Source organism: Apodemus sylvaticus, chromosome X (assembly GCF_947179515.1).
Source record: "Apodemus sylvaticus chromosome X, mApoSyl1.1, whole genome shotgun sequence".
NCBI lineage: Eukaryota > Metazoa > Chordata > Mammalia > Rodentia > Muridae > Apodemus > Apodemus sylvaticus.
Genome location: NC_067495.1, coordinates 63,493,665 through 63,516,333, shown reverse-complemented (window position 1 = coordinate 63,516,333; position 22,669 = coordinate 63,493,665). Strand labels below are relative to the sequence as shown.

General features: G+C 38.4%; 1 non-coding gene across 1 annotated transcript; it reads right to left on the bottom strand.

Moving 5' to 3' along the window:
* Positions 1-11,167: 11,167 nt before the first annotated feature.
* LOC127675914 (small nucleolar RNA SNORA48) lies at positions 11,168-11,304 on the bottom strand. The gene has a single exon (XR_007975592.1). It is a non-coding gene; the product is annotated as a small nucleolar RNA SNORA48 (small nucleolar RNA).
* Positions 11,305-22,669: the final 11,365 nt, after the last annotated feature.

Here is a 22,669-nt window from a genome sequence, read left to right as displayed (position 1 = left end):
TCAGCTCACAATTTTAACTGTAGTTTGTGTGGCTTTTTTTTTTTTTTTGATGTTTGCACAGATCTCCTTCCTAAAAACAACTGATCTGTAGTTGAAACAGTTTTCTTAGTATATTAAAAGATAGTTTAAAAATAGCAAATTGTTTCATAAGAGGAAAAATGTTTCTAGGTCCTGATCCATTGTTGGTAATTAGTAATTCATCAGTATCAGTTTTCTCAAAAGTTGAACTCGTTCAAAAGTCCAGACTAGTAGCTCAGTTAGGAGCATTACAAAAAGATCTGCTTTTATTTTATGCGTTGGCTTTTTTGGCTGTATATGTGCCTGGTGCCTGGTGCCCAGGGGAGTCAGAAGAAGACATTGCCTGGACTAAAGTTACAGACAGGGGGAGTCAGAAGAAGGCATTGCCTGGACTAAAGTTACAGGCAGTCGGGAGCCACCATGTGGGTGCTGGGAGACAAGGCCCAGTGTGCTGCAAGAGCAACAAGAACTCTTACCCTCTGAGCCGTCTCTCTCTCTCTACTCTGTTTCCTTTGGTTCTCATCTGGCTTGCCGAATTGCTCTACATCCTTAATTGTGATAGTTGCAGACAAAAAAAAAAAATCATACACCGCTGTATGGTCACTTACATGAATACCTGCCACTCTTGCCGAAGTTTGGGGTTTCTGGAAATAATGTCAGACTTTGTAGATATTTGGGATGAAGTGTCACTTGTCCATGAAAAGCAATTAATATAACCCTCATTTTTGGATCATGGCTTTAAAGACATTAATTTAAGTAGAAGACATATCTATGGCTTTTTTCTTATCTTTTTTTTTTCTTTTACCATTTAGTAAAGTCTGACTGTAGGTTACAGTCTTAGCATTCTTATTAAACACCGATTGCTGTGAGAATGAACAAAAGTAATCCTTCCTCATGGCAGGATTTTACATGAGGAAGGATATTTGTAAATCATTGATACTTGGAAAAAATTAATTCTGCTTTCCTCCCGTTTACATAGTTTAATAATTTAAATCACAGCTGACATTCTTCTATAGAAGATATGCTGTGTGTGTGTGTGTGTGTGTGTAAAATGATAAAGCTATAACTGGAGGGACAGCATGTGATTAAATTTTTAAGTACTCTAGAATTATATACTGTACCCAAGAAGAGAGAAAATAATGTGTATGTTACACATTATAAAGGACTTATCTAAATTTAATGGAAAATTCTCAGAATCATGTTAGTTAAGTTTTTGAAATAGTGTCAGAGAGTTCCTTTAATAACTAGCTCACAAAATAGACAGATATTAACTATATGTAGATTTTTATTTGACTATCTAGTTTATACTATTTAAATCTTTACATAATGAAATGCAATGATGAGGTATAGAACAAACACATGAAGGGAGCTGGAGAGAGTGTTCTGGGGTTAAGAACATTTGTTGTTAAATCACAGGGACTGGAGTTTGTAGAACAAGCCTGCCATTCTGCAAACACTGGGGTTTTTGATTTGTTTTGGTTTTCCTAGGTTTTCAAGACAGGGTTTACTCTTTGAAGTCCTGGCTATCCTGGAACTTACTCTGTAGACCAGGCTAGCTTCAAACTCATAGAAATCTTCCTGCCTCTGTCTCTTGATTGCTGGGATCAAAGGCGTTTCTCCAACCCCGCCCCCACAACCCCCACCCTCCACCGTAGCCTCGTAAACATGTCTTCTCGCCCTGTCCATGCACAGCCAGGCACACTAGAGTACACGGACACAGCCAGGTTTATACCCATACGTAAATAAAATGAATCTTAAGAAAGGCTAGAGCAAGGAATGGCTCAATGTTTAAGAACAATGACTGCTCTTCCAGAGGACCAGGTTCAATTCCCAGCAATTACAGTTCACCACTGTTCCTTAACTCCACTTCCAGTGGGATCTGGTGCCCTCTTCCGACCTCTACAGGCATCAGAAACACACCCATTTCAAAGACATGCACACAGGCAAAATACCCAGACACATAAAATAAATAAAATACCAAAGAAATTCAAAGACCAAAAGATTACTACATCTTTTGTGGTTCTTATAGATAGGCCTAGAAATGACCTCTTCCTAACTAAATGTACAGCCTCTATTAACATATAAGAAAAGTAAAATCTCACTTACTGAGTAGTAGAATTATTTTCAATACATTTTGCCAGTGGCTGTTACTATCATATTAACAGACGATCTTTACCTTTCACGGAATAAAACTATAATGACTGTAGGTCATCGTTTTGTTTCAATTTCTCAGCTCAAGCATTTAAAATTAGAACAAAAGTTGAGGCTGGGTACTTAAGACACATCTGAAAAGGTGGGTTATTTTTGTTGTACTTCCTCCCACAGTAGATTGCTTTTCCATTTTGTAAGTGAACCTGCATACTAAAAATGAATTTGATCATGGCATTGTCATACATGTGCTGTTCTCCTTTGTTCTTATTGAGTCCCCTCCCCATCTGCCTCCCACACTCCTGCCTCTCCTTAGTCTCTAACCTCTTTCTTAGCCTCCACATCCGCTTTCATGTCACATACATTCCATTACTTCCTCTTTTTTCCCTTCTTTTTCCCTCTCTTAAGGCTGCTTACACACACACACACACACACACACACACCAGAGACACAAAGACAGAGACAGAGAGGAGACAGAGGTATTCTGCACATGAGAGAAACCTGCAATATTTGTGTTTCTACATGTGGCTTATTTTGCTTACACAATGATCTCTAGTTCATTCTATTTTCCTGAAAATGTCATGATTTTGGTTTTTTTTTTCAATGCTGAATTGAATCCCATTTTAAACCACACTTTTCTTATCCATTTATGTGTTGATGGCCATCTAGATTGATTCAATTTCCTAGCTATTGTGAAGAGAGCCACAGTGAATATACATGTGGAAATATCTATGGTAAGCTGTAGAGTTATTTGCGTACATACCCAGGAGTAATATAGCTTACTCATGTGGGAGTTCTACTTTTGATTTTTTTTCAGAAATTTCACACTGTCTTTCATAGTAGCTGCTTACATTTCTACCAACAGTGCATAAGGGTTCTTCTTTCCTCGTGTCTTTGCCAGGATTTGTTGTCATTTTTTTCTCTTCTCCATTTTCCTTCTTCACCTTGTTTTTAAGTGGGAGAGACTTGATGATATTTGAAAGCCTTAGGGGCTAGAGAGATGGCTCAGCAGTTAAGAGCACTGACTGTTCTTCCAGAGGTCCTGAGTTCAAATCCCAGCAACCACATGGTGGCTCACAACCATGTGTAATGAGACCTGATGCCCTCTTCTGGTGTGTCTGAAGACAGCTACAGTGTACTCATAAAAATAAAGCTTTAAAAAAATGGAAGCTTTTAGGAATAAAGCAGTTAGCCAGGCAGTGGTGGCACATGCCTTTAATCCCAGCACTTGGGAGGCAGAGGCAGGCGAATTTCTGATTTCAAGGTCAGCCTGCTGTACAGAGTGAGTTCCAGGACAGCCAGGGCTACACAGAGAAACCCTGTCTCAGAAAACCAAAAAAAAAAAAAAAAAAAAAAAAAAAAAAAGCCAGAAAAAAAAAATAAACAGTTAAGAGTGGAAAACAACGACCAAATAGGAAAAGATGCAAGACTTTCTCTTTTTCCTTCCTTCCCTCCCTGTCTGTCTGTCTGTCTGTCTGCCTGTCTGTCTCTTTTTGTAGTACTGAGGATTAAATCCAAGGTCTCACACCTGCTAGGCAAGCCCTTGACCATCAGGCCCCATCCTCAGCCCATGTCACTTGTTTTCTTGATCACAACCATTTTGACTGGGATGTGATGGCATCTTAAGTCAGTTTTTATTAGAATTCCATGATGGCCAAGGACATTAACTTTTTTTTTTTGACATTAAAAATTTTAATACTTACTGGCTCATTGTATTTCTTCTCTTGATAATTATCTAATATCAGGTTGCTTTTAAAGTCAAATTAAAATATGCTCCTCATTTAGACTCACTAATATGTATACGTATATGTATATTATATGTGTGTATCTGTATATCTACAACCTATCTATCCTGTTTGTTTTAATTTTTTTGTTTTTTGTTTTTTGGATTTGGTTTTTTCGAGACAGGGTTTCTCTATATAGCCCTGGCTGTCCTAGAGCTCACTCTGTAGACCAGGCTGGTGCATGCACCACCACCCGGATGTTTTAATCTTTTATCCTCTTGTCTTGAAACATAAGAGGTATTGATCATATCATTGAGTTTAAGTGTATTAATATATATTATTTCAGAATAGTTAATTTATGAGCAGAAAGGAGATGTGTGAATATCAGACTTAATGCCTCTGTGGGAGAAGGAATTAGTGCATGTTTCAGTGTTCAAGGTGCATTGTGTTAGGAGAAATTAAGATCCTATTATTGACTTTGAGATTAAGTATTTTAAGGTGATCTAATTACCCCAGAAGAGCACCAATGACAGATCAAAGTTCAATTCCTCCTTCACTGGAACCCAGTTTGGTGAAACCTCTGACTTTATCCGCCTTTCTTATGGAGATTACTATAGTGAGCTCTTGGAAGCTATGTTGTGGAATCCTGACCCTTGACTTCCTGTGTGTAGTCGAGATCTCCCAAGAGCACCTGCGGCTTGGGAAGGAAGTAAATAGCTGTAATACCAAGGGAGAGTCTTTTAGTGAATATCAATAGCTTTATTACCATTTCTATTACCATGGCATCTTGTTTATATTCAGAGGAAAAAACACGCACACATACAAATGGCTCGAATGTTATTCTGAGAATGTTTCCTTCCGTAGGACTAACTAAACTCATTCATTCAGTTGAAGACTTAATTTGATGGAAAAAGCCTGATTCTCAATGACTAGAAGAAAATCACCTGTATCGGACAGGTTCAAACTAGGTTAGTGATTATTCTTCCAGCTTTAGTTAAATCTTACTGCATGAGCAGTAAGATTAGAAGTATTAAAAAAGGCTGGCTGAAGCTTTATAGTGAATGTTCTTAATGACAAATTTATTTGTGGGCCTGGACAGATGGCTCAGTGGTTAAGAGCACTTTCTGTTCTTTTTCCTCTTAGAGAGCACTTTCTGTTCCAAGAAGAGAGGACTTGGGTTTGGTCCTTTGCACCCATACTGCTCAGTAATGACTTCCTGACTTCTTATTACTCCTGCTCCAAGGACCCAACAACTCTGGCTCCATAGGCACACACACACACTTAAAAAAATAATTCTTGGGGTTTGGAGAGATGTCTCAGAGATTAAGAGCACTAGTTGCTCTTCCAGAGGTCCTGAGTTCAATTACCAGAAACCACATGGTGGCTTAGAGCCATCTATAATGAGATCTGGTGCCCTCTTCTGGCCTTTAAGCATACATGCAGGCAGAAGACTGTATTCATAATAAATAAATCTTTTAAAAAATTCTTAAAAAACCAAGTGTGCACCTCACACCAGCCAGAATGGCTAAGGTTAAAAACTCAGGAGACAGCAGGTATTGGCAAGGATGCGGAGAAAGAGGAACACTCCTCCACTGCTGGTGGGATTGTAAGATGGTGCAACCACTATGGAAATCAGTCTGGTGGTTCCTCAAAAAACTGGACATGAGACTTCCGGAGGACCCTGCTATACTACTCCTGGGCATATACCCAAAGGATTCCCTGGCATGCAATAAAGACACATGCTCCATTATGTTCATAGCAGCCTTATTTATAATAATCAGAAGCTGGAAAGAACCCAGATGTCCCTCAAAGGAGGAATGGATACAAAAATGTGGTATATTTACACAATGGAATACTACTCAGCAATTAAAGGCAATGAATTCATGAAATTTGTAGGCAAATAGTTGGAACTGGAAAATAACATCCTAAGTGAGGTAATCCAATCACAAAAGAATATACATGGAATGCAATCATTGATAAGTGGATATTAATTAGCCCAGAAGCTCTGAATACCCAAGGCACAATTAGCATAACAAATGACTCCCATGAAGAAGAAAGAAGAGGGTCCTGACCTTGGAAAGGGTTGATCTAGCATTGTAGGGGAGTACCAGGACAGAGAAAAGGGAGGGAGGTAATTGGAGAATGGGTGGAGAGAAGAAGGTTTATGGGACATATCGGGAGGGGGGAACTGGGAAAGGGGAAATCATTTGGAATGTAAACAAAGAATATAGAAAATAAAAAGCAAAGCAAGCAAACAAACAAAAAAACCAAGTATGGCCGGACAATGGTGGCGCACGCCTTTAATCTCAGTACTTGGGAGGCAGAGGCAGGCAGATTTCTGAGTTCGAGGCCCGCCTGGTCTAGACAGTGAGTTCCAAGACAACCAGGGCTATACAGAGAAACCCTGTCTCAAAAAAACCAAATCCATAAATAAATAAATAAATAAATAAATAAATAAAACCAAACAAACAGAAAAACCCAAGTGTGTACTGCATGAGTTCAGTTCCTGGAATCCATTCTGGGAGGAATACTAATTATAGTTATTATAGAGACTATTACAGAATTCTTCTAAAATTCAGAAATGTTTATGATATCATCTGGATATCTATGCAAAAGCAGTGAGATCAAAATGTCAAAATGATAGATGCATTCAAGTTTATTCCAATGCTTCATAACAGCTAAGATATTAATTCAACTTAGGTGTCCATCAATAGATTAACAAATAATATATTACTATAATCAATATATAATAGATTATTATTCAGCCATAAATAACAATGTAATTTTTTGCAGAAAAAATGTATAGGACAAAGGGCATGCCATTAGCTGAAATAGGTTACAAGTATCAAGTGTTTTTTCTTATATATGGAAGCAAAAATGTCAACCTAAATGTAGAGGTTGGACCGTATGGAAAAAAGAAGATGTGCAAAGACTGGCTAGATTTGAGCATAGCAGGTTGTGGTTTTGTGTTGAAATATCACTGAAAGTTAATAATAAGTGAGCTTAACATGTATTACATAATTATAGAAGTAAAAATTTTAGGTATATATGGGAAGACAAATGTTTCACTAATATACTGATTTTGTGTCCTTTGACTATATACCCAGTAGCAGGATTGCTGGATCATATGGTGGTTTTGTTTTGTTTTGTTTTGTTTTGTTTTTTGTGGAAGGAACTTTAATAGTGTTTTTATAATAGTTGTGCTTATGTTCATATGAACAGCAAGCAAAAGCAAACTGCATTCTTGGTTTATTTGTTCTCTTTTGTCTTTTTGGTAGTAGGCTTTCTAAGAAGTGAGGTGATGTTTCAGTGTGGTTGTCCCTTTTAGCTTCCTGATGAAAAATGAGATGGTCTACTTTTTGCACAGGTGTTAATTTGTTTGTGTGTCATCTTTGATGAACATCTATTCAAGTTCTTTTACCACTTACAAGTCACATTTTTCTTATTGAATTGTTTCTGTTCTTCCTACAATATCTTTATTCCCAGACAGATGTCTAGGTACCTGTAGATTAACTCTTCATTCTGTTGCTTATTCCTTTTCTATGCAGAAATCACATTTTCTCAAACAAATACAAAATAATAGTAATAAACTCCAAGGTCCAGCACCATCATCACCTTAGGCAGCTCTTTCCTACTCAGCTCTCAAGGTGGAGGGATTTTAAGATATTCGCCAGAGACAGGACTCAGGTCTGTTGGTTTAGATTTAGGAGGATCTGGCATTCGTGTTTTTTTCATTTTTATTTTTATTTTTACTGCCCAGCAACAGACAACATGTATTCAGGACTTCTGCAGCTTCTGCACTATCTGTAAAATGGTGTTCTCCATTACATTTTCCAGGAGTCGATGTAAGAAGGCTTCGTTGACCATCATGTGGCCCTCCTGGTGGGAAGAAGGTAAATTCTCCACTGTGATGTCACTTCATTACCCTGCCCCTCTTATTTCCTCATTTAATCAATCTGAAGGTGACACTCTTACCCGTGTTTACTAAGGAGATTCCAGACTAGCTCCTTTTTTAATGCTGATGCTTCCCCCCCACCCTAGGAATTAGGAAGTCTAAGAAAAGAGCTTCCTACTTTGTCTAGGGTTTTGAGGTCTTATCTGTCATATTGGAGCAGCAGACTCTTTTAACATTTCACATGGCTTTGATATCCAGTAGGCTTCCTCCTCAGCCCTCCTTTCTTCCAGGGTTATATTGCAAGGAAAGGTGAGGATTTTCGCAGCAAATAAAAGGGCTCTCCGGGTCTTTATTGTTTTTAGGGGATAAAACCTGTTAGAAGGGAGGTGTTTATGATCCACTGGTTACACTGGAATAAACCTTACTGGTTCCTTTCTCTCATCAATTTAGGTCTGGCCTCCGGTTGATATATAATTGAGGAAGGTCTCACAATCTTTCCAGGAAACCTGGATTCTCTTCTTTTTATCTGAAGAACACTGAGAGGAGGGAGGATGGGTTGCTGGGAAGTAAGCGTCTTAGATCAGTGAGAGAGGGAGCTGGGACACAAATTAGCTATGCTATCTATTGTTTACCACGGTCCTCACAATTCTGAGGCTGGAAACTGAAGGAGTATGACTGTGGCCAAGTGCATTTTTTAAACGTCTCTGAACAGCTTTCTTGCTTTAAAACGTGTGCAAATGAGAAAGAACGTTAGAGGTTCAAAAGAAAAGTTCAGAATCTTTTAATTAAAAAAACAAAGCAAAACCAACCAATCAATCAGCCAACCAACCAAACAAAAACAATAATCTGGTTTTTTTCCCTTAGATCAAAAAGTTTAGGGAGAGGGTACCAAAGAAGAAATACAATAACCCTAGTATCATATGCTAAATGAACAGTTTCTATATTCAGGACCGGAAAACTCTGACAACTCAGCTAGGTAACTTAAAACTGCATGCTGCACATTTCTCGCAATGTTTCCTTAGTAATCAGAGACTCACCTATCAATGGCTTAGAGTGAGAAGGACGTGATAGTCTTATGTAGAATTTGGTTTATTTGCTTTTCTTCTATTACGTTGAGCACCTTTTTAAAAAGTACGTATGTGTGTGTGTGTGTGTGTGTGTGTAAACTTTATTATATAAATATTGCAAATAAAATGTCACACACTGAAATTAGCCAGACTCAATGACTCAATGAGAATCTGTACAGTTAGAGCAGCCATTTCAAACCGAAACCGTGGAGCTTCATATGGGATTTTATACTTTCACTGTTGAATATATTTTATGCACCTATTCACCACCAAAACAGCAAAAAAAAAAAGACAAAATTAGAACTAGAAAAACAGTTAGCCTTATGTCCCCTTCATAGCTTGTGTCCATTGCCTACATTCAGTCTTTCCTCATCCCATAATATTTAGCCTTTCTTGTTCACTTTTTCTTCATGTTATATTGTACACACATGTACATTTGTTACATATATATTATTGCCTAGATTCTGAATATGAGGGAGAATATGTGGGCTTTTTTCTGAAATTGTGTGACTTAATATTATAAATTCTAATTCCATTCATTTTTTTGGGTAAATTTTGTGAGCACATCTTTTTTTTCTTTTTATTACCTTCTATCATTTTTTAAAAAGATTTATTTATTTATCATATGTAAGTCCACTGTAGCTGTCTTCAGACACCCCAAAAGAGGGCATCGGATCTCTTTATGGACGGTTGTGAGCCACCATGTGGTTGCTGGGATTTGAACTCAGAATGTTCGGAAGAGCAGTCAGTGCTCTTAACTGCTGAGTCATCTCACCAGCCACGTAAAAAAAGATTTATTTACTATTATATGTAATACCTTCTATCAGTATTTCTACACTCGCAGCACTGCCCAGTTCTTTATGCTTCCCATTAGCCCTCTGAGAAAGGTTCAGCCTAAGTACTGACAATGAACTGAAGTCAGTTTTCTTACGTATAAAACAGGGCTGTTGAGTCTCAAGAAAGATTGGATTCTCAAGGGAGAATCTGTGATTCTAAGTTCAGTGTTGTCTAAATGAAGAAAATGAGCAATCAGGGTGAATAAAATAGAATATGTTTAAAATGCAAATATAACAATTCCTCTAAATATAGGTTGAGGTGGGATCCCAATGGGTACAGTTAGAGAAAGGATTTTTTTTTTTTACTTTTATTAGTTAAGTAAAGATGACTTAACTACTTATTACTCTATGGCTTTTTGAGAAGTAGGGCAATAAAACATTACTTGCCATCAGAGAATTGGCAAGTGATTAATGTGGGACTTAATAGCAGACTTTAAATATGTAAAGATTTATCAAAATAGCATGGGCAAAGACTGAAGTAGAGTTTTCCATAGAAAGACCTAAAAAGGACTGGGAAAGTATTTTTCTCCCATTACTGCTTGCTATGTCTGCTATTAAACAGACTTGTCCTTTTTTTCAGATATTTTAATTTTTTTTTTTTTTTTGATTTTTGGTTTTTTCGAGACAGGGTTTCTCTGTGTAGCCCTGGCTGTCCAGGAACTCACTCTGTAGACCAGGCTGGCCTCGAACTCAGAAATCCGCCTGCCTCTGCCTCCCAGAGAGCTGGGATTACAGACGTGCGCCACCACCGCCTGGCTCACAGGTTCATTCTTAAAAATGATCAAGAGGAAAGGAGGAAGGCCATGTCAGCTCTCTTGTCTGAGTGTTTTATTGCATAAAAGCTTCTTGGTGATAGAAAATTCTACATTTGATCTGAATAGTTGTTATACTTAGTACATACACAAATAATGAAGACTCACGAACTTTACTTAATTTCATATATTGATTTAATACAGTATGTACCAAGTGAAGGTGTGAGTATAGGGAAGGAGCTAGAAACATTCTTTCTAAGAAAATGTAGTTTTCAGTCTGTATTTAGATCTCACAAATTGGAAACAAAAACATCATGCACCCAATTCTACTCATCTCCCTGTCCCCTTGTATCCACCCTTCATTCACCCTTGCAACCTTTCTTTGCCCTTCACCATGGCCCCAGCTGGCAGCGCTGGCCACTCACAGCAGGCTGCTCCTCTCTGCCCTTGAGTCTCCAGTCCCATCTCTCTTCACAATGCTCAAGCTGCTCTGCTTCTCCCATCTGAGCACCACAGACTTGCGCATCTTGTGGATCCCACTGCAGGCTGGACACGTGGCTGGCATGTTCCTGATCCTTCCATGCTGTGTGGTGTGGTAGCTAGCAGGTGTCTATGGCGCATTTGTGCCAAACATTGGAGGGCAGGTCTGTGGGTGGTATGGTGGTCCATAGGTCTCTGTATTTCTCCTCCTGTGCTGTACTACCTGGATTTGATTTTCTTTTTATTTTTATGACTCCTAGGCATAAGACAGTTTAGGCCACCAAGCCAGGCATCAAGCTAGGACAAAGAACTTCCATCTGCTCTGACCCTGGCTGATATAACACCACTATCAAGAAGGTGTCTCTTTGCCCATTGCCAGGGGCTCAGGAACTATTTTTAATTGTAGTTGTTAATGCATCAGGGCTTAACCCTGCTATTTTATTTTAATTGTTTAGTTTAATTCTATTTCTTCCTCCTGCCTTCATGTTGTTTTGGATATTTGTGACAGGGTTTCTCTGTGTAGCCCTGGCTATCCTGGATCTTGCTCTGTAGATCAGGCTAGCCTTGACTCAGAGATCCATCTGCCTCTCCTCCTAAGTGCTGGGATTAAAGGTATAAAGCACCACTACCCTGCTGATTCCTATTGATGACCTTTATTATATTGTATGAATATATACAATGAAATGGTTTTAATTATGTTTTTGATGAATTTTCTCCAAATTTCAGCTATTAATAACAAAGCATATGTAAAATTCTTTCTTTTTTTGAAATAATTTTTTATTAGATATATTCTTTATTTACATTTCAAATGTTATCTATCCCCTTTCCTGGTCCCCGCCCCCTGTAAATCTCCTAACCCATCTCCCTTCCCCCTTCTCACCAATCCACCCACCATTCCTGCTTCCCTCTCCTGGCATTCACTGGGGCATCTAGCCTTCTCAGGACCAAGGGCCTCTCCTGTAAAGTTTTTAGTGGGTAGATACTCATTTCTCTTGAGACTCTATACAGGACTGGAATTTTTTTTAGTGGATATTTATGTTGAAGTTTCCTAGATAACTAACCTGCTGTCCAAAGTCAATCTATGTGTGTTTCTGTCACCAATACACACCTCGTTCCATGTACATGCCAAAATTTATGATTCTCATAGTTTTATACAATTATATATATGCACATATTGTTTGGATATGGATTTTCTCCATACTTAAAGTTGCTTAATATATGTTCACATGTTAATTGATGAATTGTAGAGTTTTCTTCTGAATGGCCTGTTCCATTTTTTGGCCCATTTTAACAGAATTAGTGTCTCTGTCCTTCACAGAGTACCCTTCATACCTACATTTCTGTCATCACTTTCACGCCAACATGTACATGATGGCTTAGGCGTAATTGAAGATGGCATTCTCTTCCCATAGCATACCCACTTACGAGTGAGTCCACACTAGCAGAATCATTAATACCAGCATTTCACTGAGCAGTGTATTTAAGGCAGTACATACAGACTTTGTCTGATTACCCCACCAGTGTGGTGACAGTGGGACCAAGCAGGGAGCAGGACTTCCATTTGCACTTGGCAGCAATAAAGCAGATAGGCAGCGAGGGGCAGGGCCACCCAGGACTTTGCTATTTCTACTGATTTCAGGGAGTGCCAATGAGAAACTGAAAGTCTATTGTCATGAGACAGTCACAAGGTGCTACTAGCCAGTACACCTATTTCTCAACTTCTAGTGTTAGCAAGGCCCAGTGAAATGCGCAAGGGACACTTCCTCTTAGAGGTAACCAGTACTATGACTAAGAACTCTGCAACTGGGCTGGAGAGATGGCTCAGCAGTTAAGAGTACTAACTGCTCTTCCAAAGGTCCTGAGTTCAAATCCCAGCAACCACACGGTGGCTCATAACCATCTGCAATCGGATCTGAAACCCTATTCTGGTGCATCTGAAGACAGCTACAGTGTACTTACATAATAAATAAATAGATAAATAAATAAACAGCTACAATGTACTTATATAATAAATAAATAAATAAGTAAATAAATAAATAAATGTTTAAAAATAGTTCTGCAATTACATAGATGGTGCATTTTGACAAGAAACTGAACACCAACAGTAACCAGATAGCATTAGGTTGCTAGGTGCTTTTCTACAGTGAGAAGATCCCTCCCCTACCCCCCCAAACAACAGGTGGAGTGAAGTAGAGCGAGTTACTTTCCTTCTGCATTTCCCTTCTGTCCAATGTTATATAGGGAGCACAGCATACAGCCCAGCCCAGGGATAATGAGGTGACAATGAGACACCTCAGGGCAGGGCAGAGGAGTGGGAGTGGGAGTGGGACCTCTGCTTTTAAGAGTTAGCATACCCAAAGCTTTCCCTACTCCTGTCCTCACCTAGCAACAATGTAGTTAAGGGAGCTGGTATCACTTGCTTTTCTACTCTTAGGAAGCAGTGCTGGTCAGATTCGCCATCTCCATCCCAGCAAGAGGCAGCCTGAGCTAAACTTTCACTCTTAGGAAGCAGTGCTGGTCAGAGAATTTTGTTGCGGGAGTCACACCTGGAACTGGAAATTCCCAAGAAACCACCTATTGAGTTTTAGGACAACTGACAACGTGAAGCCTCTCTTTCCCATTTGTGTTCCAGCTGCAACCAGCATAGCAAACCAACAAGTTACAGTAAACCTTACTTAGATTTAGATAGATGATTTTTTTCAAAAAGTCATATGTGTTTTAGGGTACTTGTTGTCTTAAGATATGGCATCATTCTGTTAGAAATAAGCATTTTTTTTAAATAAATACCCTCTGGTGTCACATTGTGTTCAGCCATCCACAGTTCTGTATTTTATTTAAGTATTTTTTCTGTTTTTGATATTTTATATATGCACACACATAATTTTTCTCCCTTCACATTTTTCTTTTCTTTTTTTCTTTTTTTTTTTTTCAAGACAGGGTTTCTCTGTGTAGCCCAGGCTGTCCTGGAACTCACTCTATAGACCAGGCTGGCCTCGAACTCAGAAATCTGCCTGCCTCTGCCTCCCAAGTGCTGGGATTAAAGGCGTGTGCCACCACCGCCTGGCTGAACATTTCTTTAGGTGCTTCCCAGCCATTCTGTATTCCTCAGTTGAGAATTCTTTGTTTAGTTCTGTACCCCATTTTTTAATAGAGTTATTTGGTTCTCTGGAGTCTAACTTCTTGATTTAGTTTTTTTTTTATATATATATATTAGATATTAGCCTCTGTTGGATGTAGGATTAGTAAAGATCTTTTCCCAATCTGTTGGTTGGCGTTTTGTCCTTTTGACAGTGTCCTTTGCCTTACAGAAACTTTGCAGTTTTATGAGGTCCCATTTGTCAATTCTTGTTCTTAGAACATAAGCCATTAGTGTTCTATTCAGGAAAATTTCCCCTGTGCCCATGTGTTCGAGGCTCTTCCCCACTTGCTCCTCTATATAAGGTTCAGTGTGTCTGGTTTTATGTGGAGGTCCTTGATCTACTTGGACTTGAGCTTTGTACAGGGAGACAAGGATGGATCAATTTGCATTCTTCTGCATGCTGACCTCCAGTTGAACCAGCACCATTTGATGAAAATGCTGTTTTTTTCCCCCACTGGATGGTTTCATCTCCTTTGTCAAAGATCAAGTGACCATAGGTGTGTGGGTTCATTTCTGGATCTTCAATCCTATTCCATTGATCCTCCTGCCTGTCATTGTACCAATACCATGCAGTTTTTAACACTATTGCTCTGCAGTATTGCTTGAGGTCAGGGATATTGATTCCCCCAGAAGTTCTTTTATTGTTGAGAATAGTTTTCACTATCCTGGATTTTTGTCATTCCAAATGAAGTTGAGAATTGATCTTTCTAACTCTATGAAGAATTGATTTGGGATTTTGATGGGGATTGCAGTGAATCTGTAGATTGCTTTTGGCAAGATGGCCATTTTTACTATATTAATCCTGCCAATCCATGAGCATGGGAGATCTTTCCATCTTTTGAGGTCTTCTTCGATTTCTTTCTTCAGAGACTTGAAGTTTTTGTTATACAGATCTTTCACATGTTTAGTTAGAGTCACACCAAGATATTTTATATTGTTTGTGACTATTGTGAAGGGTGTTGTTTCCCTAATTTCTTTTTTTTTTTAAAGATTTTATTTATTTATTTTATACATATGTGCGTACACTGTAGCTGTCTTCAGACACTCCTGAAGAGGGCATCTGATTCCATTACAGATGGTTGTGAGCCACCATGTGGTTGCTGGGAATTGAACTCAGAACCTCTGGAAAGAGCAGTCAGTGCTCTTAACCTCTGAGCCATCTCTCCAGCCCGTTTCCCTAATTTCTTTCTCAGTCTGTTGAGTTTTAAAGATTTAAATGACCCTTTTCCATTATGTTGTGTTACCATGAGAAACTAGTTAGAATTCATGTATTGCATTTTAAAATTACTAGATCTGTGTGAGTTGTGATTTTCTTTTATCATTTCTTTTTGTTTTTCGAGACAGGGTTTCTCTTTGTAGCCCTGGCTGTCCTAGAACTCACTCTGTAGATCAGGCTGGCCTCGAACTCAGAAATCCGCCTACCTCTGCCTCCCAGAGTGCTGGGATTAAATGCATGTGCCACCACTGCCTGGCAAGTTGTGATTTTCTAAAGTTAATATGGTACACATGTGTGTATGTATGTATATATGTATGTATGTACTTATACATGTATTTATTTGCATTCTGGGAATTAAGTGTTCTGCCAGTAAGCCACATGCTTAGCTCTTTATTTTTTTAAGATAGCATTTTACTAAGCTGCTCAGGTTAGGCTTGAATCACTCTGACATCAAACTTGAGATCTGCACTCAGAACCTCTAGAAGAACAGTCAATGCTTTAAGCCTCCGAGCCATCTCTCCAGCCCCAGAAACTTCATTTTATTAAAATATGAAAAAAAAAAACCTACCCCCAAAACAAAATAGCATCAATAAATGTCAAATGCTTATGGATACTTAAAAATGAGCAAAATATCTATTTGGAAAAGTTTCCTATTTAGAAAATTAAAGTATGCCATGCTCTGCTTTTCCTTGGACACGAGTGACAGTGCTATTGTCAAGCTTCAAGTGGCCGTACACATACATAGCCCTGTGAGTGCAGAATACTAAAAGTAAAACAGGACAAAGCTCAATAATACATATAAGTTGTTAGTTAGCTTTTCAGTGACTTCTGTGGCTTTGTCTACTTTTTAAATAACATAGATTCAATTTAGTCCTTGAAGATTTGAAAGAATATACTGGTTATTATTTAATACAAATGTCTCTTAAGTCATTTGGGAGGTAACTTCTTACAATCATCTATATGCTCCTGCATTTTTACTTACAGTGTTAATTAAAAATTTCATATATTGAAACTTAAGTTTTCACACCTTCAATCCTAGCGCTCAGGATGCAGAGGCAAGCAGATCTCTGTGAGTTCAAGGTCAGTCTGGTTTACAAAGAGGACAACCAGGGCTACATCGTGAAACACTGTCTCAAAATAACAAACAAAAGTAGTAAAAGCAATATTGGAGGGAAAAATTAGTTCTTTGCTTTTATAGTTTGACTTCCATAAATTCCAGTAAAATACTGTTCTTATTTACTAATTAAAAACCACTGATAGGCAACAGGTTTTTGTTTTTGTTAACTATAGAAAAGCTGTGTTTAACAGTAACACTTAGCTCACTCTGGCAGTGACAGGGCACGGCACAGAGTCCAAGCATCAGTTAAACATGGCTCCCATGCTAGGCCCTGATCTGGCCACAACTGCTGTGACCCCAGTACCAATAAACTTGGCTGTTGCATCAGAGTTCCAGGACACAAAACCAGTCTGGAACTCCGCCTGGCCACTTGGAGAGGGGAGCTACTTCAGGAAAGGTTTCTAGATGGAGCCTATGCTCTGTTCAGAACAGAGGCAGACACAGGCCTAACACATCAGAGTCCCAGAAACCCACACCTTGGTGGTCTGTGGGTTTTCAGCCTAACAAATTGTACAACGCTGCCGCCTGGTGGCCTGAAGTGGTCTTACCAGTACTGGAATTAAAGGGATACATTAAAAAAATCTTGGTGTGTGTGTGTGTGTGTGTGTGTGTGTACACGCGCGTGTGCGTTAATGCATGCACACAATCAAGATGTGGATGTCAAGTGCCTTATTCTATCACTATCTACATTATTTTAGGAAACAGAGACTCTCCTTGAATCTGGGGCTCACCAATTGGCTAGACTGACTAGCCAGTAAGATCTTGAGATTTCCTGTCTTTCCCTCCAGTGCTGGGATTACACATGTGCACTGCTATTCTTAGTTTAAAAAAAAAACCAAAACAAAACACATTTTATGTGCATTGGTGTTTTGCCTGCACGCGTGAGTGTCGGCGTCCTTGGAACTGGAGACTGGAGTTGCAGACAGTTGGTGATCGACCACGTGGGTGCGTGAGGTAAACCACCACGTTTTGCACCCAGCTCCTCTGGAAGAGCACTGCTGAGTCATGTCTTCAGTCCCTTTTCTTGACTTTTCATGTGAGTGCTGAGATCTGGAATCAGATCCCCATGCTTCTGCAGCGAGCAGTTAACTCACTGAGCCATCCTCCAAGCTCTTTGGATGATTTTTTAAATTAATTAATTAATTTACTTTTACATCCTGATTGCAGCTTTCCCTCCCCCCCTCTTCCCAGTCCCTCCCTTCACCTCTCCACCCCTCCACCCACCTCTCCTCCCCTACTGTTCAGAAAGGAAGGCCTCTTGCTGAGCCTTTAATGAGGTGGTAGAGCAAGCCTTTAATCCCAGCACTTGGGAGGCAGGGGCAGGTAGATTTCTGAGTTCAAGGCCAACCTGGTTTACAGAGTTGAGTTCCAGGGCTACACAGCAAACCCTGTCTCGAAAAAAACAAAATAGAACAAAACAAAAAAAGGAAGGCCTCTCTTTGTACGATTTTTCCATGCAAATTCATTTTTCCTATTTTGGAGCCATGTTTCTGGGTGAGCAGAATAACAGATAACAATAAAGTTTATAAAACCCTGAATAATAGATACTCTGTTAGTTGAAACACATTGAGCTGTTATATGAACCGGTCCCTGTCAGCGCTCTTGTTCATGGTGTACCCTCAAGGTCTCTTTTCAGAGATCATATTCCCAACCCCCCTTTCCTTCTCTTTTAAATCTGGAAATTACGCATAGTATCTGCCTGTTATTCTCTACTTGGGAGGTGGAGGCAGGAGGATCAGGAGTTCAAGGTTATCTGTAAAAATATCAAACAACAAGTTTGAAACCAGCCTGTATTATGTGAGAACCTGTCTCAAAAACTTTAATAAAATATTTTTGCTTTAATTAAGCCAGGCGTGGTGGCGCACGCCTTTAATCCCAGCACTTGGGAGGCAGAGGCAGGCGGATTTCTGAGTTCAAGGCCAGCCTGGTCTACAGAGTGAGTTCCAGGACAGCCAGGGCTACACAGAGAAACCTTGTCTTGAAAAAACAAAAAAACAAAACCAAAAAAAACAAAACCAAAAAAAAAAGACTGTTCAGAAGTTATGATGAATAATAAACATATCAGAAGCTTTCTTTAATATCATTCACCTCTAGAGAATATATATAAAAATCGAATGAATGGAGGAAATGGCTTAATGACAGTGTACTTTGCATCTGGTTTCATACTTTTGTCTTATCCACAGAAAGGATAAGATTAAAAATTCCAGGAACTGGGAGTTAGTGTGGTAGTTTGAATGAGAATACTCCTATAGGGTTAGGTATTTTAATACTTTATCCCCAGGTGGTAGCCCCAACCTGTCTGTTTTTATCCAATACTATGTGGATTTTATTACAATAGATCTGTGTTACAACTTGAAATCAGGAATTGTGATACCTCTGTTCTTCTATTGTACAGGATTATTTTAGCTATCCTGGGATTTTTGTTTTTCCAAATGAAGTTGAATATTATCCTTTCAAGATCTATAAAAATTGTGTTGGAATTTTGATTGAGAATGCATTGAATCTATAGATTGGTTTTGATAGTATGGCCATTTTTACTATGTTGATCCTATCAATCCACAAGTATGGGAGATAATTTCATCTTCTGAGGTCTTCTTCCATTTCCTTCTTCAGAGACTTGAAGTTCTTGTCATACAGATCTTTCACTTGTTTGGTTAGAGACACACCAAGATACCTTATATTGTTTGTGACTATTGTGAAGGGTGGTGTTGCCCTATTTTCTTTCTTAGTCCCATTTATCATTTGTATAAAGGAGGGCTATTGATTTATTTGAGTTAATTTTGTATCCAGCCACTTTGATGAAGGTGTTTATCACCTGTAGGAGTTCTCTGGTAGAATTTTTAGGGTCACTTATATATCTCCTTTAGTTGTCTTACTGCTCTGGCTAGAACTTCAAGTACTATATTGAATATATATGGAGAGAACGCAGTGTTGTCTGGTTCCTGATTTTAGTGGAATTGCTTTGAATTTCTCTCCATCTAATTTGATACTGGCTGTAGGCTTGCTGTATATTGCTTTTATTATATTTAGGTATGTGCCTTGAATCCCTGATCTCTCCAAGACTTTTATTATGAAAAGGTGTTGGATTTTTTTTTTTTTTTTTGCCTTTTCAGCATCTAATGAGATGATTCTGTTGTTCTTTTTCTTTCAGTTTATTTATATAGTGAATTGCATTGATGGATTTTCATATGTTGAACCATCCCTGCATCTCTGGGATAAAGCTCATTTGATCATAGTGGATGGCCTTTTTCATGTGTTCTTGGATTCAGTTTGCAAGTATTTTATTGAGTATCTTTACATCTATGTCCATAAAAAATTAATCTAGCTGGGCAGTGGTGGCGCACACCTTTAATCCCAGCGCTTGGGAGGCAGAGGCGGGCAGATTTCTGACTTCAAGGCCAGCATGGTCTACAGAGTAAGTTCCAGAACAGCCAGGTCTACACAGAGAAACCCTGTCTTGAAAAAAAAAAAAACAACAAAAAATTAATTTGCAATTTTTTTCTTTGTTGAATCTTCATGTAGTTTGGCTATTAGGGTGACTGTGGCCTCATAAAATGAATTTGGCACGTTGCTTCTGTTTCTATTTTGTGGAATTATTTGAGAAGTATTGGTGTTGACTTTTCTTTGAAAGTTTGGTAGATTTTTGTATTGTATGAACATTAATACTCATATTCTTTTCTTAAACTGGACTAGCTCCCAAATAATCTAGGCAGAGTATATTTTTATTAAAAAAGCTTTATGACACAATAATCTATTCTAATCTTCTAAATTAATCTAGCTACTTCCCAGCCAAAATTTCTGAAGTACTTGCAACTTGCATTTTAGTGTTGCTCTGGCCCTCTCTACTCCATTTGTCTTCTCATAATGGCTGGTGGTCCCTCACTTCAGGGCTAGGCTGAATGCCCGCCCCCCACCCACTCCCCTGGCTGGGATTGGAAGTCCAGTCCTATTTTCTCCTCTGCTCAGTCACTGGCTGATCAGGTTTTATTGACAAATCAGAGAATAAATGGGGCGAAACGTTCATATAACATTGAGGCAGGAGCTACTAGAATAAGCATTACAATACCATGTCTAGATTGCAACCTAATATGGGGACAGAGAAATCAGCATTTGAATACAAGGGTAATCTTTACATAGTGCACAATGACATGCCAACAATTCTGTACTAAATTTCCTTAGGGGGTTATAGGTCTATTCAAACTGTTTATCTGATCTTGATTAAACTTTGATAAGGAATATCAACTGTAAAAATTATCCATTTCTTTTAGATTTTTTCCAATTTTATGGATTACAGAGTTTTAAAGTATGAACTAATAATTCTTTTAATTTCCACACCGTGTGTTGTTCTTTACCATTTTCATTTCTGATTTTGTTAATTTGGGTATTCGCTCTCTGTTTTTTAGTTAGTTTGGATAAGGGTTTGCCTATCTTGATATTTCAAAGAACCAACTCTTTGTTTCATTGATTCTGTGTATTGTTTTCTTTGTTTCTAGTTGGTTGACTTCAGCCCTGAGTTTGGTTATTTCCTGCCATTTACTCCTCTTAGGTGTGTTTGCTTCTTTTTGTTCTAGAGCTTTCAGGTGTGCTGTTAAGTTGCTAGTGTGAGATCTCTCCAATTTCTTTATGAGGGCACTTAGTGCTATGAACTTTTCTCTTAGCACTGCTTTCATTGTGTTCCATAAGTTTGGGTATCTTGAACCCTCAATTTCATTGAATTCTAGAAAGTAATTTCTTTATTTCTTCCCTGACCAGGTTTTCACTGAATAGAGAGTTGTTCAGTTTCTGTGAGTATATGGACTTTCTGTTGTTGAAATCCAACTTTAATCTGTGGTGGTCTGATAGGATGCTGGGGGTTATTTCAATGTTCTCATATCTACTGAGACTTGCTTTATGACTAAGTATGTAATCAATTTTGGAGAAAGTTCCATTATGATGCTTAGAGAAGGTATATTCTTTTGTGTTTGGGTGATTATATATATTATATATATATATGTATATATATATATATGTGTGTGTGTGTGTGTGTGTTGGGTCCATTTGGTTGATAAGGTCTGCTAGTTCTAGTATTTCTAGTTTTTGGCTAGTTGACCTGTCTGTTGGTAGACTGGGAATATTAAAGTCCTTCACTATCAATGTGTGAAGGTCAATGTGTGATTTCAGGTTTAGTAATTTTTTTTTATAAACATGATGCTCTTGCATTTGAGGAATAGATATTAACTGAAATGTTCTCTTGGTGGATTTATCCTTTAGTAAGTATGAAGTGTTCTTTTCTGTGTCTTTTGATTAATTTTGAAATCTATTTTGTTAGATATTAGAATGGCTACACCCTCTTGTTTCTTTGGTCCATTTGCTTTGAAAACCTTTTTTTTTTTTTGTTAACTCTTTACTCTGAGGTAATGTTTATCTTTGATGTTGACACGTATTCTTGTATGAAGCAGAAAGATAGATCCTGTTTTTGCATTGATTGTTAGTTTGTGTGTTTTTTATTAGGGAATTGAGTTCATTGATATTGAGAGATATCAGTGATCAATGACCAATGATTGTTAATTCCTGCTTTTGTTTTTGTTGTTGGTAGATGTGTTTTGAGAGTGTATCAGTGTGTGCTTCCCTTATTTTGGGTTTGCTGTTGTGAGATTATTTTGTATGTTTTCTTGGGTATAGTTAACCTCCTTAGGGTAGAGTTTCCCTTCTAGTAACTTCTGTAGGGCTGGATTTGGGACTGATATTGTTTAAATGTGACTTTATCATGGAATATATTGCATCTGTGGTCTCTTAGAGTCTGTAAGACATCTATCTGTCTAGGCCCTTCTAGCTTTCATTGTCTCCACTGAGGTGTTGGGTGCCATTCTAACAGCTCTGCTTTTATGTTACTTGTTCGTTTTCCCTTGAAACTTTTAATATTCCTTTTCTGCATGTTTGGTGTTTTGTTTGTTGTGTAGCATGGCACTTCCTTTTCTGGGCTACTTACTCTATTTGTTAACCTGTATGCTCTTGCACCTTGGTAGGCATCTCTGTCTTTAGGTTAAGTATTTTTTTCTTCTATGATTTTGTTGATAATGTTTTAGGTGCCTTCGACCTGGATTTCTTCCCCTTCCTCTATTCCTATTAGTTCTAGATTTGGTCTTTTCATAGTGTTCCAGGTTTTCTGCATGTTTTGTGTTAAGATTTGCTTAGATTCTTTGACACAAGTATCTATTTCTTCAATTCCTGAGATATTCTCTTTCATATCTTATAGTCTGTTGGTAAGGGTTGGCTTTGAGGTTCCTGCTTCATTTCC